We start from the raw sequence: 19,255 nt of genomic DNA on the forward strand, positions 1-19,255 counted from the left end.
GTGCAGGAACCCGTCGAGCCAGTTTTCTGTTTCAATCTTGTGCTGGATGTTCACATGGGTGAAGGAACCCTTGAAATGTATTACGTGTTTACGCTGGTGCTGGAAAAAGCACTGGGAGTTCTGCCATTGTAACACTAAAGGCACAGACATCTATGTGAGGGTTATTGTCAGATTGGAAGTGACTAAGCCTGGGCATACTGTTTCCTGATATTCAGACTGTTACCTTGGAACATGTATTCAACCCAAAAACCTTCCTATTCATGCTCATTCTCAATTCTTATGGTCATTGGAAAAACTCTTGAATTTGAATTTCCGTATAAAAGGAATTGCTAAAGGACAAAAGATATTAAAGAGTGCGATGTGATAAATACTACAAAACCCTGACATATTTATTTTCATGATTTATGTGTTTCATGCCTAGCTAGAACAGGGGCCCTCGTGGGAGTGAAGTCCACAGCCTGTGATGACTGTAAAGGCAATTCATATGGTATGTAATGAAAACTACTAAGACTGTTTTTTGTAGCCTTGTGACTAACCACAGGAGAAGAATACTATATCTATTCCATAGATACACTGTACTATGCAATTATTCTGGAAGTAGAACAAAGGATGTTCACAGCTCTTTTCCTGTGACTATAGCGTGATGACCCCGGGTGTTAAAGACCCATATCCCTCTTGGACTCTGCAGTTAAGATCTTAGGCAGAGTCCTTCTGGTCAAGTTGAGGGATAGCGTTGAGAGCTGCGGGGGGCTGGCCGACATTCAATATGGGTTTAGGGAGAGGAGAGGAACGGTAGAGCAATGCTCCAACTTACATCTGTTGATCTCGAAATATACGGTGGCCAAGGAGGGGTCTTTATTCCTAGCGTTTATGGACCTCTCCTCGGCCTTCGACTTGGTGAACAGGTCTAAGTTGTGGCCCACTCTCCTGGGGATGGGGATAGATGAGGCACTGGTTAGGTATATGGCGTCACTTCACCAAGAGCTATTTGCTGCAGTGCGGGTTACCAATGAGGGAAGGTGCACGCCCCGTTTTAACTCCATGCGCGGGGTCAGGCAGGGTTGTATATTGGCCCGCTACTCTTCACTATTTATATTAATGGTTTGGGTGCCTACCTGGAAGACGTGGAGGGAGACGTTCCGCGTGCAGGAGCAGCTAAGATCCCCGCTCTCCTGTACGCGGATGACGCGGTGCTGATAGCTCGCACTGGTGTCTGTCTTCAACGTCTTCTGGACGCCTTTGGTACATTCATGGACCACCTGGATTTAAAAATTAATACGAATAAATCACACACAATGGTTGTTGGGCGCCAAAGAAATAAGGGGATATCTAAATCCTTTGAATGCAAAGGTGAGGTTGTCACCCGAGTCCCGACTTTTCCCTATTTGGGGGTCCTTTTTGATCAAAGGGGCTCTTGGGGACCCCAGGTTAGAGCTAAGAGGCTGGCGGTGACTAGATCATCAGCTGCCATCATGGGATTTGCAAATAGGTTGGGCGCTAGGCCGATGGAAGCCCTTTTAAAAATTTATAATAGTAAATCCGTTGCACTGGCATTATATGGTTCACCCCTCTGGGGTTATGTAAACCTTGAACCGATACAGAAGGCGGAAAACAGATTTTTACGTTCCCTTTTGTCTGTCCCACAGTCCACACTGACTTTTTCCATACACATGGAGGTGGGCCTGGATTTCGTCACTGATAGACTGAACATGGCACCCTTGATCTTTTGGCTAAAGACGTGGCTCAATGAAGAACTGTCCCTTAATCATAAGATCATGACTGATGTCATGTCTTTGAACCATTTTAAAAGGGTGCCATGGTTGGCCTACCTGATGAAGTCTTTTTCAGACCTGGGACGCCCGGAACTCTTCACATCCCCTCTGGATATCAAGAAACAGGATGTAGATACAATCAAGAAGCAGTTCATGAGTAGGGCAAGAGCGGGGCGTGAGGAAAGGGAATTGCAGAAACCGGCAGTGAGGAAATACTATCTGCTTGTAAATTACATTGCACTAGCACCTTACCTTGGTTTTGTGACAAAGCCATTTCATAGGTTTCTCCTGACCAAGTTTAGGTTTAATTTGTTACATTTTCATTTGGGTAACTTCAAAACTTGGGGAAAACCAGAATTAGCCCCCCCCCTGTTGCTGTGATAATTTTTCTGTTCAAGATACCATGCATTTTGTTATGTTTTGTGGTTTCTTTTTAGAGCCTAGGAAAAAATATCTGTTGCCTGTTTTAAAGGAGGCTGGCTTCACGCAGGTGAGACCAGCCCTGCTCTATCTTCAATCACTGAACGACATTCGTATTACATTTTGCATGGCAAATTTCTTGGTGGCGGCAGCTAGAACAAAAAAAATGCAATATAGTAATGGGCCCCCCTAAATGAGTTTTATTATTTTTAAACTTTGTATATATAGCCCGGAAAAGAACCCCATTGTACGCATTGATTTGTATGATATTGTAAATAGTCTTTATTTGTATATTAATGTTTTTATCTCTTTGTATGATTTTTAAGTAAATCAAATAAAGATTCTTGACTGACTGACTGACTATTGTATAGCATGATGAGAGGTTCCTGTTATTTTCTTTTACAGGTACCTTCTTTTGAATAGACTTAGGAGGACAACATTGGTAGGCTGTATATAAATAGCTTCAAGGTAGTGATTGTATGTTGTTCTATTTTCTGGATCTCCCTCCCTGCTGTTCCCTTTCTATCCTTCCCTCACTTGATCATATCAAAATTCTGTGCTATTATAGGATACGGAATTGAGATGATCAAGAGGTGGACCCAATTGTGCATCACTCCAATCCTGAGGTACATGACTCAGATGACACTTACAAAATAACTGTTATTTGGAGACTCTTTCTCTGCTGTTAATCTGTAACTTATGTTTGGGAGATGACACCTGGATGCCTCATGCATTTTAGAGAGACCATCTAGTCAATAAGGTAAGTTAAAAGATACAGAGGACAGTACATAAAATTTGGCTGACCTGGTAGTGCTGTTTAAATATTAGTATGGTGAAACTTTTTTCTCCACTGTGGGGTTGTTCATCATTGCCAAATATATTTTGCGAAGCTGGATGTCGGACTTGGAGAGCGGAAGGACTCATACAAATGGAACAGCACAATGCTTTGCTTCTTGCAGCTCCAGGGCATCTTTTGCTTCCTATTTTAACTTTTTTTTAAATCCTTTCTGATCCCATGTCATTTAAGGGTCCTGCGTGGGATTAATATTGATATGGGTAGAGTTTTAATACTTCTCCTTTTCTATGGCCCACCCGAAAACGTTGGAATTTGTAAAATGTATGATATGTTCAGAAAAGTTGTTATCTCACGTCATTAAAGGACAGGCCTCTTGTTATTGTGGGTAACATTACTTAAGCAGTGTAGGAAAGCACTATCGGGAGATCTGTAGAAATGGGCCATTGGCATCTTGAAGGAATTAAATACCATTTATATAGCATTCAGCTGCTTCACCAGAAGCATCCATGTGCTCAGAGCTAGTAAAGTGGAAAGATAATTAGAGTTCTTTGAAGAGATGAGTTTTTAACGAAGTTTTAAAGGCTTTTTCAGTGTCCAATTCTCTCAGTGATTTAGGAAGGACGTTCCAGTTTTTTTTATATCAAATAAACAAAACAGCGTTCCCCTAGCCTCTCCTTATGCATCTTAAAGATGCACACTAATCCCTGGTTGGAGGAACTTAGAGCTCTGCTGGGAGCATACTGTCTAAATCTCCTTTGCAAATAGAGAGTACGAGAAAGAGGAAGAGTCATATAGGTGATAGTGAGAGCTTTGAACAGTACCTTCTGATTAATGGGGAACCAGTGTAAAGACTTCAAATTTTGCATAGAGTATTGTCTTTTAGATCATTTCAAAATAAGACAAGCAGCAGCATTTTGGACTAATTGTAATTTATTAAGAAATTCTCTGGGTAATACAAGATACAGGGAATGTGTGCATTCTAGTTTGGCCGTGATCACTGCATGAATTACAAACTTGCAATAAAGATCTGGCAAAAATACTAGGTTCTTCTTTAAAGATTTTAAAAGGAAATAACATGCAGCTGTGAGCTTTCCCACCCAAGGCTCGAAAGATGGCTGATTGTCAAACATGACACTAAGGTTCCTAACCACTTCTCTAGAAACTGGGGGGGCAGAAACCTAAGTTGTCTGCCCACAAAGATATATCCAAAGAAAAGAGTAAAGCTCCGAAGGAATAAAATGTGAGATTTATCTGAATTTAGCTTCAGATAATTCTGTTTCATCCATTTCACAATGGCAGTCAGACAGCTCCGAGCACTTTCCACCAACTGTGTGTCATCAATATAGGGTACTAAATTAAAACCCCAGTTCTCCACTAACTTGCCCAGAGGAGCAAGATAGATATTGGAGAGATTTGGGCTTAGGTCAGAACCCCGTGGTACCTGACAATACTCCACAACACCGGACCAACGTACCTCAACAGATGACTCAGCTTCTACACCCCCACCCGTCAGCTCCGCTCCACCGACCTTGCCCTCGCCACAGTCCCCCGCTTCCGAAAGGCATCCTCCGGCGGCACATTGTTCTCCCACCTCGCCGCCAAGACCTGGAACACCCTCCCCATCCACCAACAACAGACCCAAGACCTGCTGACCTTTAGAAAATTCCTCAAGACCTGGCTTTTCGAGCAGTAGCAGCATTCCCCACCCCAGCGCCTTGAGACCCTCACGGGTGAGTAGTGCACTTTACAAATGATATGATTGATTGATTGATTGACAACACATTTTCTGAAAATCCAGAGAAAACAGGGAAGCTGTACAACTTGCTCCCTGTCTGATAGAAAAGAGTGGAGCCACTTGTTTGCCTTCTTGATAAGGCCGGCATCCCTCAACTGGTCCAGCAGAATCTCATGATATACAGTGCTGAATGTGGCCGAGAGATCCAACAAAATAACTACTTCTTGTTTGCCTGAGTCTCCATTAACTCTGCCAAAAATGTAAGAGCAACTTCTGTACTAAATCCCTTATGAAAGCCAGATTGGGAGTAATGCAATGAGTCATTTGTTTCGATAAAGTGTGAGATCTGGCTTTTGTCTGTCAATCTAAGAATTCAACATTGTAAAACCATATTCTGCTTATGTAATATCCCCGACTGGGCATTTTATTGGAGGTTTTGTAAGTACTCTAGTTTTCTAGAAGTGAAATGAGGAAATCAGATGAGGCGCCTACATTTGCAGGGTGTCCTGCTGTTATAGATCTTTGGGGCCTAATTGCAATCAAACTGATGGATATATCTCATAGACAGTATTCACTTTAGACTCAAGCTACATCATTGGATATTGATGATACCATTACTTTTGTCTGTGCTGAAGCTACAGTCACGGTGGTAGTGATCATAAAGCTCTGTATTGCATCAAATTGGACCAACACTGATCCCCCTGTCATGTCAATGGTGGGAAAAATATGTAGTTTGTGATCAGTTGGAAACAGCTTTATATGAGTTTAAGGATAGGCAAACTAGGGATAAGTTCCAAGAGATAAGGGGGACTCAAGGTACATTTATGAACCTATATTTTGCTGGATATAATTTTCTTTATATATTGCTGCTAATTACTATAATGCAAAGTAGGATCTATCCATGATTCAGGATCATACTGATCCGCACCTTAAATTATGTAATATTGTTATCTCATTTTTCAATTAAAACAGTAACATAACAAATCTGAAACATTCAGTGTAACCAAACGCTTGGAAAAAGCAATACATCTTTGAATGAATACAATGCACAAATGTTACTTTTTTTTTGCAGTTTTATATAGCGTAAACTCAACCTGAAGATATTGGAGCTTTTTACTTAAGCACCAGTTACATTACACAAGCACCAGTTACATTACACAAGGACACATCCGCTTTTTATTTCTCTTTAGGCACAGGGAGATTAAGGACCTGAATTCGATGTCGGTCGGAAAGCCTCCAACCACAATTGAGGTGCCTGCTCCACGGTGCAGGGATTTACAAAAACTCCCATTTCTCTATGGGAGTTTGTGCGGCGGTCGGTTTCCGCCTGCTGCACAAGCTCCCATAGAGAAATGGGAATTTGTGACCCCACCATGTGCGGTCACATCGTAATACGGTGTTTAGAACTGCCGACCAACGGTCTGTCCGTTACCACACCAAGAAGGCGTTGGTCGGAGAAATCCTGGCCAACCTTGTAATAGGGCCCTTAGTGATTTGCCCAGGATCACAGGATGTTGAGCTGACACAGAGATTCAAACATATTCCCTGAATTCCAAAGTCTGCAGCTATGGCTGATACCCACATCCTCAAAGTTATGTAACATGGAAACTGTCAAAAGGCTGTCATGCATAAAGATTGCAATGTAATTGTCTAGCCTGGTGAGAAAAGATCTGGAGGCTATCAAGTATGAAACACCTAAAAAACAGAACCTATCAACAAGAGAAAAACGAATCCTAAATAACTTGAAACAAGACACCTCGATTACATTCCAACCAGCCGACAAAGGAGGCGCACTCGTGATGATGGACACCACATTTTATGATCACAAAGTCAACGAGCATGTACATGACGCTGAGACATATATCCAACTTGATCACGACCCCACACAGGAATTCTCTAAACTGTTAGATGAAATAATTTCCAAGGCTGAGAATTTAGGAATCATTAACTCCAACACAGGCAAATATCTGAGAACCAACACACCGCAAGTGCCACATATATATATGTTGCCCAAAATTCATAAGAGCATTAGTGATCCACCGTTTAGACCCATCGTGGCAGGATGCGGTTCTATTCATGAACCAATCGGACACTTTGTTGATCACCACCTGCAACCATTGGTACAAGCCTCTTCTACATATTTGAAAGATACAACTGACTGTCTGACAAAACTAGCAGAAGTGAAGGATTCCATTGACGACACCACCATATTATGCACTATCGATGTGGTGGCACTTTACACGTCGATTGCACATATGGAGGGCTTAGAAGCCATAGAATGGAGGCTTTTACAATCCGACCTTGACCCACCACTAAGCTCTTACATTTTTCACTATTCCACAGTTATTTCAGTTGGAAATCTCAGTACTTTTTGCAGAAAACAGGCACATCCATGGGCTTTTCCGGGGCCCCGTCCTTTGCGAATACATTCATGGCGCAATTTGAACAACAGATTAAAGGGTTGAGTGCATTACCTCTCGTGTAAATGCATCCCTGCAATTGGGCACACTAATGGTGGTTCATGGTTGAAACCACCATTAGTGTGCCCAATTGCAGGGATGCATTTACACGAGAGGTAATGCACTCAACCCTTTAATCTGATATCCAGCGTTCCAGGACAGTAACGCCACCTGCCGGTGCACCTAGAAATTCACTACAAGCTCAAGAAATCCAACACACCTTTTAATTTAACCCGGCAGTGCGCCGTGCCCACTAACTCTTGCAATTTGAACAACAACACATCTTAACAAATGCAAGATGGACAGACAATTTGGTTTTATTTTTACGATTCATAGATGATATCTTGGTAATTTGGCGTGGCAGTCAACAGGAGTTGGAAGACAGAATCAAAGAACTTAATGATTGTAACCCTAGAATCAAATTCACTCATAACATTCAAGATCGCAAGATACAGTTTTTGGACATAGAGATTTGTAAAACACCTGAAGGCATTTCGACCACTGTTTTTCGAAAATCAACGGACGTGAATAATGCGCTACATTACACAAGTGCACACCCCGTGAATTTGAAGAATCATTTACCCACTTCGCAGTTGATTCGCATCAAAAGGATAACTTCCGACCAAATAGAGTGTGAAACGCTATTTAAAGAACAGATAGAGAGATACACTGAGAGAGGCTATCCGAGGCACATACTGGCAGATTCAGTACAAAAAGTCTCCACTATGGATCGAAAAAGACTGTTGCAGAAGACAGAGAAATCACCTAATGAAAGAATTGTATTTGTGATGAAACATTCGACGCAATCTGGGTAGATTAAACAGATTCTCAAGAAACGTTGGGAAATGATAGCCAACGAACCAGACTTTGCTAACTTATTCAAGAATTTTCCGATAGTGGCACACACTCGTGCAAAAAACATTAGGGAGATACTTAAGAACCCAAGGAAAGTTGAAGCAACCAATTTTAAAGGGATGAGAAAATGCCACAACTGTGGTCAATGTAACAATGTCATTGTGAGTAAGGTGTTTTCGCACCCTCACACTGGTAAAGACACTGGTAACACTGGTAAAGACATCATTCTTAAACATAGTGCTGACTGTAATACCACAGGTGTAATTTATGCGATTCTTTGCCCATGTGGTTTGACTTATGTGGGAAGAACTTCTAGAAAAATAAAAACGCGCATAATTGAACACAAGAGCACAATACGTAACAGATCTTCTACTTCCAGTTTAGCCACTCACTGGACTAAGTCAACCCACACCATACCACAACTGAGATTTACAGTGTTAGAACTTGTAGAAAAACACACAGGCACAGACCACAATATTGCATTATCCCGCCGGGAAACATTTTGGATTAAGAAATTGGGAACCTTGACACCGGGTGGGCTTAATGATCAATACGAAATGCTATGTTTTTTATAAAACAGGCTTAAAATTTCTGGATATGTCTTGTTAACCTTTTTTAAAATCAGTACTCACATTATCAATGCATGTGAATTATGTGCACGGTATTCATCTTTACATCTCATTATGAATATAAGAGTTTGCTTTATATTTAGGTTTCATGTTCACTTATGCAGCAAGAAAAAGAGCGCTTAGGATGCAATGTTCTCTTACTGACACAATGACTCTACATTTCTCGCTTATCTTTCAAGAGATGTTATAAATACTCATATGTACATATTAATATGTTTAGTGCAAGAATATTATATCTATTCTGGGTTTCCTTAGGTTTCATTTACATACATGTCATGTTTTTATAGTTATGGTCACAGCCATGCAACATTGTGTATAGGATTGAGACCTATTTTCTGTGTATGTCACATACTTTCCTTCTTTTATCGCTATTTATCTTTCACGTTTCACTAGATTTTATTTCTCGCCATCCTCACAAAACTCGGGACGCAATGACACTTTTTAGGATTGAGACCTATGTTCTGTGTGTGTCACATACTTCGGGGACCTCAACTTCCACCTGGAGAACAACGACGACCGCAACACCACCACCCTGCTGGAAAACCTCGCAAACCTGGGACTCAAGCAGCTGGTGACCACCCCCACCCACTACGCCGGACACACTCTCGACCCCGTCTTCTCCTCCAGCAAGGACATCGCCTTCAGCCACACCACGGGACTCCAATGGACGGACCACAGCTGCGTCCACTTCAGCTTCAGAAGGACCACGCTCCACCATCACCAGCAACAGGCTCCCCGCAGAAGCTGGAACAAGATCACGGCAGACCAGCTCACTACGTCCTTGAGCAAGAACCCTCCCACCAGCACAACGAACCCCAGTCAAGCAGCCACCAACCTCACGAAATGGATCAGCGACTGCGCAGACGAACTCGCCCCGCTGAAGACCCCGCCGAGCAGACCCGGCAGCAAGAAAGCCCCATGGTTTAACGACGAACTCAAGAGCTCCAAGAAGAACTGCAGAGCCCTCGAGAAAACCTGGCGCACAGACCCAACACCAGACAACATGACTGCCCTCAAGCTCGCCACCCGAAAACACCACCAGCTGATCCGCGCCACCAAGAAAACCGCATTCAAGGAACGACTGGACAACAACGCACACAACAGCAAGGAACTCTTCAACATCGTGAAAGAGCTCTCCAACCCCAACGCTGGAAACAACGACATCACCCCTTCGCAAGACCTCTGCAACTCCCTCGCCTCCTACTTCCACAACAAGATCGCGGACATACACAACAGCTTCAGCACTCAACCAACGCACGCCACGACCGAACCACCGCCCCCCACCACCACCCTCTGCGCCTGGACCCCGATCAGCACCGAAGACACCATCCGCACGATGAACTCCATCCACTCCGGATCTCCGACAGACCCCTGCCCTCACCACGTCTTCAACAAGGCCGACGCTGTCATCGCACCCCACCTGCGGGACATCATCAACACCTCCTTCGACATCACCACCTTCCCGGAGAGCTGGAAGCACGCCGAACTCAGCGCTCTACTCAAGAAACCATCAGCAGACCCCACCGACCTCAAGAACTACCGCCCCATCTCGCTGCTCCCGTTTCCGGCCAAAGTCATCGAGAAGACCGTCAACAAGCAACTGGCCGCCTTCCTCGAGACGAACGGATCCCTCGACCTCTCGCAGTCTGGCTTCCGGGCCAACCACAGCACCGAGACCGCCCTGATCGCAGCCACAGACGACATCCGAGCCCTGCTCGACAACGGAGAAACAGCGGCCCTCATCCTCCTGGACCTCTCCGCGGCCTTCGACACTGTCTGCCACCGCACCCTAGTGCAGCGCCTCAGCAACGTCGGAATCCAGGAGAAGGCACTGGAGTGGATCACCTCCTTCCTCACCGGAAGGACACAGAGAGTCCGCCTCCCCCCGTTCAGATCCGAGGCCACCGAAGTCATCTGCGGCGTTCCTCAAGGCTCCTCGCTCAGCCCAACTCTCTTCAACGTCTACATGAGCCCCCTCGCAGCCATCGCACGCCAGCACAACCTGAACATCATCTCCTACGCCGACGACACCCAGCTGATCCTCTCCCTCACTAACGACCCCGCCACCGCCAGAGCCAACCTGCACGAAGGGATGACAGAAGTAGCCAAATGGATGTCGAACAGCCGCCTGAAACTGAACTCAGACAAGACGGAAGTCCTCATCCTGGGATCCTCACCCTCCGCCTGGGACGACTCCTGGTGGCCCCCCGCCCTGGGCAGCGCACCCAAACCAACTGACCACGCACGCAACCTGGGCTTCATCCTGGACTCCTCCCTCTCCATGACCAGACAAGTCAACGCCGTCTCCTCGTCGTGCTTCCACATCCTGCGAATGCTACGCAAGATCTTCCGATGGATCCCCACCGAGACCAGGAAGACGGTCACCCAGGCCCTCGTTACCAGCCGTCTGGACTACGGCAACTCCCTCTACGCTGGAACCACCGCCAAACTCCAGAAGAGACTCCAGCGGATCCAGAACACCTCAGCACGACTCATCCTGGACATCCCCCGCCGAAGCCACATCTCCGGACACCTGAGAGACCTGCACTGGCTCCCGGTCAACAAGAGAATCACCTTCCGGCTCCTCACCCACGCACACAAAGCCCTACACAACCAAGGACCAGGATACCTCAACAGCCACCTCAACTTCTACGCTCCCACGCGCCAGCTTCGATCGACCAGCCACGCCCTCGCCGCCGTCCCCCGCATCCGAAGAGCCACCACAGGAGGAAGGTCCTTCTCCTACCTGGCCGCCAAGACTTGGAACTCCCTGCCGACCCACCTCCGCCTGACCCAGGACCACCTCGCCTTCAGGAAGCAGCTCAAGACCTGGCTATTCGAGCAGTAGCGGACCCCCCCCCCCCAGCGCCTTGAGACCCTCCGGGTGAGTAGTGCGCTATACAAATGCTCTGATTGATTGATTGATACTTTCCTTTTTCTATTGTTATTTAATTTTCACGTTACCATACTTTATTTTTCGCCATCCTCACAAAACTCAGGGCGCAATGACACTTTTTATTTTATTTTCTGAGAAAACTTAGTAGTGCGTCTACTTTCTATTTTGAATAATTCTCACTGGCCCGGCAGCGTTGCGCTATAAATTGAAACTGAAAACGGACCGGATGTTTATGCCGGAAGCTAACAGTGGGTCAGAGTTCGCAGGACGCTGCGTTGTAGCGAGGTAGGAATCTTGTCGATCATGTTATTATCTGTGCACGGTACAGTACACTATAGGGCCCGAGCGGTTTTGATTCTTGACTCATTTTTTTATTTTCATTTTTTAAGTGTGGACCTTTTGGATGTAATTCGATGAACAGGAGAAGAGGAAATAGAGCACAGAAGGTTGATCATTAGAACAGGGTAAGCGTTAGGTACTGTTGAATAGCAGTTTCCTTTGGTTAAAACCACAATTGCCTTTATTATATCGAATTTTATTATATTATATTCACGTTCATTTACAAATGGGGGTATAACTTGCCCCGACACTGACACGCGTTGTATCGCTCTAGACACAAGGCTAGGGTAAGTGATTAGTAGCTATTTCTACTACACAATGTTGGTGGGACTTAATAGAGTTAGGTGACACCATGTGACACATATACAAGGCTGTTGGGTCTTATAGAGCGAGGTGATATTCTGTCAAACACACCACATAGGTGAAGATCATTTTGCGTTTTTTCGTTCTCGTATTTACATTTTCGCTTTCGTTTTCGCACTTTCGTTTTTGCACTTTCGGTTGGTGATGGCAACTGGTGACACAGAGGTTTTTACCTTTTCTCTTGTTCATTTCTTCATACATAGTTGGCAATCAGTGTTAAGTCTAATTTGTGCATAGTGTACATAGTATTGAGCATAACGTCACATCATATTATTTTGTAGTGCCTAGAAACGGAACTGGGGTGCAAACCACCTGAAGGAATACTGAATACAAGAACTGACCCTAAAAAGTCACACTCCCCTGAAGAAGGGTCGAATCAGACCCGAAATGCATTGGGAAATGTTATATTTTTTTCTTATTTGATTATTGCCGTTAAAAGTACAGATAAGATTGTATTACATTCATTTATGTTTGTTCAGATTCATGTAAACCCTGTAATGCTTACAGTATGATCAATTTTGTGAAGTGTATCAGTAAATTTTGAAGCAGCATTGTAACACACAGTGTAATATTGTTTATTTATCACAATAGTTGGGACTAAAGTTGCGAAAAATTTGTTGAAAGACGTAGAAACCCGAGGGACAAAGGGTGAGCTCTCGGTCAGACCTGGTTGCTTCTAGGTCTCTACAGGGCTGATGCATAAAGATTGCTCATATCTGAATTGTGTTTATTCTTACTCTGGTTACACAGACTAACTACTCTTATGTGGTACCCTTAAGTGTTGCTGTTGTCTTGTTAAATATTGGAATTGTAAATATGAAACAAGTGAGATTTTGTGGGTTTAAGTGACTAAACTTTAAGCATTGCGCGATGCCTGTCAGGATTGATCTTTTTTCATAGTAATGAGGTGCTAAAATAAATCAGAGCTTTGCTTGTTGCCTGGAATGTCTTAAAATAATAATTATAGTGTATTTGAAACAACGTTTATGAAACTATTACCTGCGTAATTTGTGTATACTTTCTTGATTGCTTCCCTACTAATTAAACCATTAAAGAAAATCTGCCAGAATAAAACTGCATTAAAAAAGGTGTATTTGTTGTCTTGCAATGTGTTTTTATCTAGTTTAAATTTATTTTTGTGAGAGGTTTTTATACATTGTTTGCTCTTCTTGTCGTATTTTCTGCTGTGTCGTTCATGACTTTAATACACTGTGACGCATGTGGTATGAATGACATAATAACAGGTTAAAGTATTGTGAAGAATTTGAAATTGGATGTGCACTCTCTGTGGAAAGGGGTATAATAAATAATTCTGAAAAAATGCTACTTGACTACCATACAACACACAACATCTAATGTGTTTTCAATTATAACAAGAGAAGCGTATTTAAGTATTCACATTTTGGCTACTATGTGCTGACATGACAGAGGTGGCTTCATTATGTACTGATATCGGAGACCTTTCCGTAGCCGGAATGGAACTGCCCCCGTTGATTTTGGGGGGGGGCGACTAAAATGCAAGCAAGACTCACCTTGTTTTGGGCGCTTCCGAGGTGGCAAACCTTCTCTGTGTGAAGATATATATATATATATATATATATATATATATATATATATATATATATATATATAGTCCCCAACACTTGCATACACTGAGACAATCCAATGCAGGTGAGCCCCGCCACCACTAGGAGGGGGAGCGTTAAAAGAAATACCTGTGTGGGTGTCTGAACATTTACGAACCAGGCATTGAGGAAGGCCAAGCCGAAACCGGTCTGCCTATGTTCATGTAAATAAAGATTACCTGCCAAGAATCTCGCTGTGTCCCTGGTTAATCTTCGCAACAGGAGAGGTGAGGAACCCTCTATGAGGTGGAGAGAATGATTCCATGTTGAGCGCAGTTCCTTTGACGCGCACCCGGGGCTAAAAGTGGCCACAGGAGGGGGGCAAAGCAGCCCCCTCCTAATGAATTATTTTTTAAAAGGCCCATGCCCGGGGGGATGGGGTCCCCGGGGCAGACTATGGCCACAGAAGGGGACCACAGGGCCCCTTCCAAATAGTTTAATTAAAAAGAAAATAAATTGGGGGCAGGCCCTGGGGGATGGGGTCCCCAGGGCCAAAAAATTATTAAAAGAAGGGGGGCTACACAGCCTCCCTTCTTTAAAAAAATATTTAAAAAAGGGATCGCGACCGGAGGCCACGCCCCTTTATTGCACCACTCTGCAAACGCAGGGGGAACAAATTCCCCTTGAATACTGGGGGTCCCTGGGAGCCAACTAGCCCACAGGTACCTCCAGTATGTGCCTGGAGGCTGCGTTGCAGAGAGGTGTTCTGAGGCCACACCCCTTTATACACCTCTCTGCAATGCAGCTCTGTGGCACTTACTGGAGGTAGCTGGTGGGCTAGTTACACTCCAGGAACCCTCAAGATTCAAGGGGAGTTAATCCCCCAACTTAAAAAGCACCACAGGGCGTGTTTACACAGTGGTGAAGGGAGGGGGTGGGGCCTAAGGTGACATGTGTGCAAACACGCCCTGTGGTGCGTTTTAAGTTGCAGGATTAAGTGCCCTTGAATTCTGAGGTCCCCTGGGGACCTCAGGATTCAAGGGCACTTAATTCTGCAACTTAAAACACACCACAGGGCGTGTTTACACACGTCACCTTAGGCCCCGCCCATTCCTTCGCCATGGTATAAATATTCCTGTAAAATAAGCCGAACTACGAATTCCGATTTACTCACCTGTTATCAGGAGAGAACCCAGTGCGTGATTTTTTGGCCCAGCACTGACCCTGAAAAGTAATTCTAAGCGTACTCACAGTAACTTGTATTCCCTTCCATTGGAATCCATTGTGCGGTTTTCAGCAGAAAAGTTTCAAGTGTTGATTTTTGAAATGTACAAATATTCCTGTCAAATCAGCCGAGCTACGAATTCGGATTTACTCACCTGTTATCAGGAGAGAACCCAGTGCGGCATCTTTTAACCCAGCACTAACCCTGAAAAGTAATTCTAAGCGTACTTACCAGTAACTTGTGTTTCCTTCCATAGGAATCCATTGTGTGGTTTTCAGCAGAAAAGTTTCTAAGTGTTGATTTTTGAAACGTACAAATATTCCTTTAAAATCAGCCGAACTATGAATTTCGATTTAGTCACCTGTTATCAGGAGAGAACCCAGTGCGGCATCTTTTAGCCCAGCACTGACCCTGAAAAGTAATTCTAAGCATCCTTACCAGTAACTTGTATTTCCTTCCTTAGGAATCCATTTTGTGGTTTTCAGCAGAAAAGTTTCTAAGTGTTGATTTTTGAAATGTACAAATATTCCTCTAAAATCAGCTGAACTACGAATTCCGATTTACTCACCTGTTATCAGGAGAGAGGTCAGTGCTGCATCTTTGAGCCCGGTACTGATCATGAAAAGTAATTCTAACCCTACTGACCAGTAACTTGTATTTCCTTCCATAGGAATCCATTGTGTCTATTTTCCCAAACTAAAAATATTCCTTAAAAATTGCCTGTATGACTTAAACGCATTCTTTCGACTGTTTACAGGAGATGCACCCGTGCTGGAACCAGGATCGACCACTGAGTAAGAAAAAGTAACGTTAACACTACTTACCTGATAAGTGAATTTCCTCATTGGGATAACATTGGTGATTCTATGTGAAAAAGTTTCTCTGTGTCATCTTTTAAAATACAATAAAATTCCTTAAAAATCACTACTGTAACCAAAATGCTTTTACTCGACTGTTTACAGGTGATGTCTCAGGACTGAATTTAGGATCCAGTCCTGTGGTTGGAAAAGTAATCCAAAAAGTAATTAATTACATTTAACTAGAAATTCACATTGACCTCAATGTTGCATTGTGTTTGAAATTGAGTTGCCCATTGCAATAACTGTAACTGCTGTACTTAAAAGTTTATTACCTATTTGCAAAGTATTTAAACTAAAGTAATTCATTCTGAGAAAGTATATTTTGTAATGTAATGTATAATGTAATTATAATGTAGTTTAAAAAATAAAATATCTTAAAAGAAACTGTTAAAAAAAATGTAGAAAATCAGTATAAAAAAATAAAAATAACAATAAATACATTTAAAAATTGTCATTTACAAAACCTTTGAAATTCACTAAAAAATACATAGGTTTCAGACACGGTATTGTTAGGAATTAGCATTTAAAAAACCTTGGAAATTCACTGAAAAAACCATAGGTTTGAGGTCTGTTATAGTTAGGAATTAGCATTTAAAGAACCTTAGAAATTCACTGAAAAAACCATAGGTTTCAGACATGTTATAGTTAGGAATTAGCATTTAAAAAACCTTAGAAAGTCACTGAGAAAACCATAGGTTTTAGGGGTGTTATAGTTAGTTGGACATTTCACTCATACAAAACCATTGAAATGCCCAATTTATAGTTATTTGTACTGACTATATCTCGCGCGCCCGCAATCCACTGCTGATGATGTCACATATTACATCATTCATAACATGGTCAGTGACATCACTGATGACATCTCAAATGACATCACTGATGACATCACTGATGACATCATCCACGTGACAATCTGATACATCTTATCATACACTTGTATAACCTTTCAACACTCATTATAAAATATGGAGTACCATATTTGAAACCATTGACACACCAATACAAGTTTCTAAAAACTGACTCAGTGATTCCTACATCTACATACACATCTAAACACTTACCTATAGATTCACTCATACATGCTAACAAAGATCAATAGAACACTATTAAATATACCTATACTCCTACATCGACATTACACACTAGCACACATCCTATTCACTTATGCAGTCATCCTACTCACTTATGCAAACAATTGATCATACTTACATTTACTAAGCTACACACTTACACAAACACCACTTTATTTATTCATATAGGTAGTAACTCATACTGAGTGTGTTATTAAAGCACTATTACAAGTATACAGTTATCCATATGTCACTCATACAATCACTGAGTCGTATGTATACTTATTTATATACAACAACTGTCACATACACTGCCTTTTATATTTCTAGTTTGTTGGACATGTATCATTGAGAAATATATTTACTCATCACCACACCCATAAAGAGATTCATTCACCCAAACAACTGTTTGCACATATAGTCTTAACCTCATATACCTACTAAATAAACTATTTACACATCTTGGACAGTCACACACCTCCCACCCAACCACACACACATTCATTCACTATCCCATACAAATACTCACTTAACTAATTATTAACTAATATAGCCTTTCACATAGCTAGTAACCAACGTATGTAGTAGTTTACACAACAAGAGATAGAGTGAGACAGGTATTCACACAATTTAATCATTATCCCATATAGTTAGTGAGACACTTTAAATTCGTCACTTAGACAGTCAATCACATTGCTACCAAATTCTCCATTCAGACACTTATACATCCACTCAATCTTCAAGGCAGATTGCTATATATATATATAATACTTATTTAAATATTGAAGCAAACCACATTCACTGGATGATGTCATCAGTGATGTCATTTGAGATGTCATCAGTGATGTCACTGACCATGTCATGAATGATGTAATAAGTGACATCATCAGCAGTGGATTGCGGGCGGGCGATTTATAGTTAGTACAACTAACTATAATGTGGGAACTTCAATGGTTTTGTACGAGTGAAATGTCCAACTAACTATAACACCCCTAAAACCAATGGTTTTTTCATTGAATATATATATATATCTCCACAACGTGTGTGTGTGTGTGTGTATATATATATATATATATATATATATATATATATATATATATATATATATATATATATATATACTTTCAGGAGTGTCAGCTGATGTTTGGAAAGAAAATTATTATTTGGATATAATAGATCTATAGCTCATATTTGAGTGATAATTTGTGTTCAGGTGTGGATTGCCTTTGCGCCAGAGGGCACATGATGTCATTGCTGTTATCATATGACTCACATGGATGCAATTCTTTATGATTATTAAATACAGTGTTTATCACTATTGTTGGGAGAATATGTATGATTGGAATAACCTTACGAATATGTCTGTAGTCTGAACTTAAAAGGTCTCTGCATAGTCTTTATGTCAAAATCTGTGTAATTTTGGCTATAGTTATACTGACTACTTCCTGAGGTTCGGGCATCTGCGTAGCTTTTTTTTTCCCACCCCGCCCCAGCAACAAGAGCCTGAGTAGTAATGATTTTACTGATAACATTGAGAATGACCTTGGATAGAAATATGAAAGTAGCAGATGGTAGGAGTTAAGAAATATGGTACATACATTCAGAAGTGTACATCAAATGATTACCTAGATTATTTTAACCTATGGCTTTGTAGTTAAAATGCAGAAAACTGACAACATGCTTATATTTTCATCATATATTACAATGTGTTCTTGGGGTGATGAACTACTTAGAGGTGGTGGGAGTACTAGAATCAGTCAAAACAGTATGGACCTATTGCATTTTTTATGAGTGCTACAGAAGAATTGCCGTTATCACCTTTTGTTTTTTAGGCAATTGTAGCCTCCGAGGTATGTCGGTTTCAAGTGCTTATTTGACCAGTGGAATTTGTACTGACTATTTACGCCCCACGTGTACAAAACTCACAGTCATTCTGGATCACTGTGGGTTTAACTGTACCCTTCACTACCTCTGTTTCTACAAATTCCTTCAACTGCCCTGAGAACTGGAATTTCAGCTTTCAAAGTAATGGATGTCTTATCATTACACAGAAACCAGACACCCGCCACTTTTCTATACAGCACAGTACGCTGTATTTCTGGCAGGCAAACAGGCTACGTCACATAGAAGGATAGCTTTCGGTAATATTATCAGGGTTTTACAAGGCAATGCAGCCACAAATAAACACACGACAGCTAGCGCATCTTCGTCTGATTGTCACACACATTTTAATAGTAAACCTTCACAAAGATTCCCAGCGGTGCTACGAAT

At 42.2% G+C, this 19,255-nt stretch overlaps 1 long non-coding RNA gene across 1 annotated transcript in view; it reads left to right on the top strand.

Annotated features, from left to right (window-relative positions):
- LOC144819763 (uncharacterized) overlaps positions 1–16,041 on the top strand; it is a 181,589-nt gene extending 165,548 nt beyond the window's left edge. Inside the window, exon 3 of the long non-coding RNA XR_013607555.1 lies at positions 15,812–16,041. This is a non-coding gene — a long non-coding RNA (uncharacterized LOC144819763). The remainder of the gene's footprint in view (positions 1–15,811) is intronic.
- Positions 16,042–19,255: the final 3,214 nt, after the last annotated feature.

This window comes from Lissotriton helveticus, chromosome 2_1 (genome assembly GCF_964261635.1).
Source record: "Lissotriton helveticus chromosome 2_1, aLisHel1.1, whole genome shotgun sequence".
Taxonomy (NCBI): domain Eukaryota; kingdom Metazoa; phylum Chordata; class Amphibia; order Caudata; family Salamandridae; genus Lissotriton; species Lissotriton helveticus.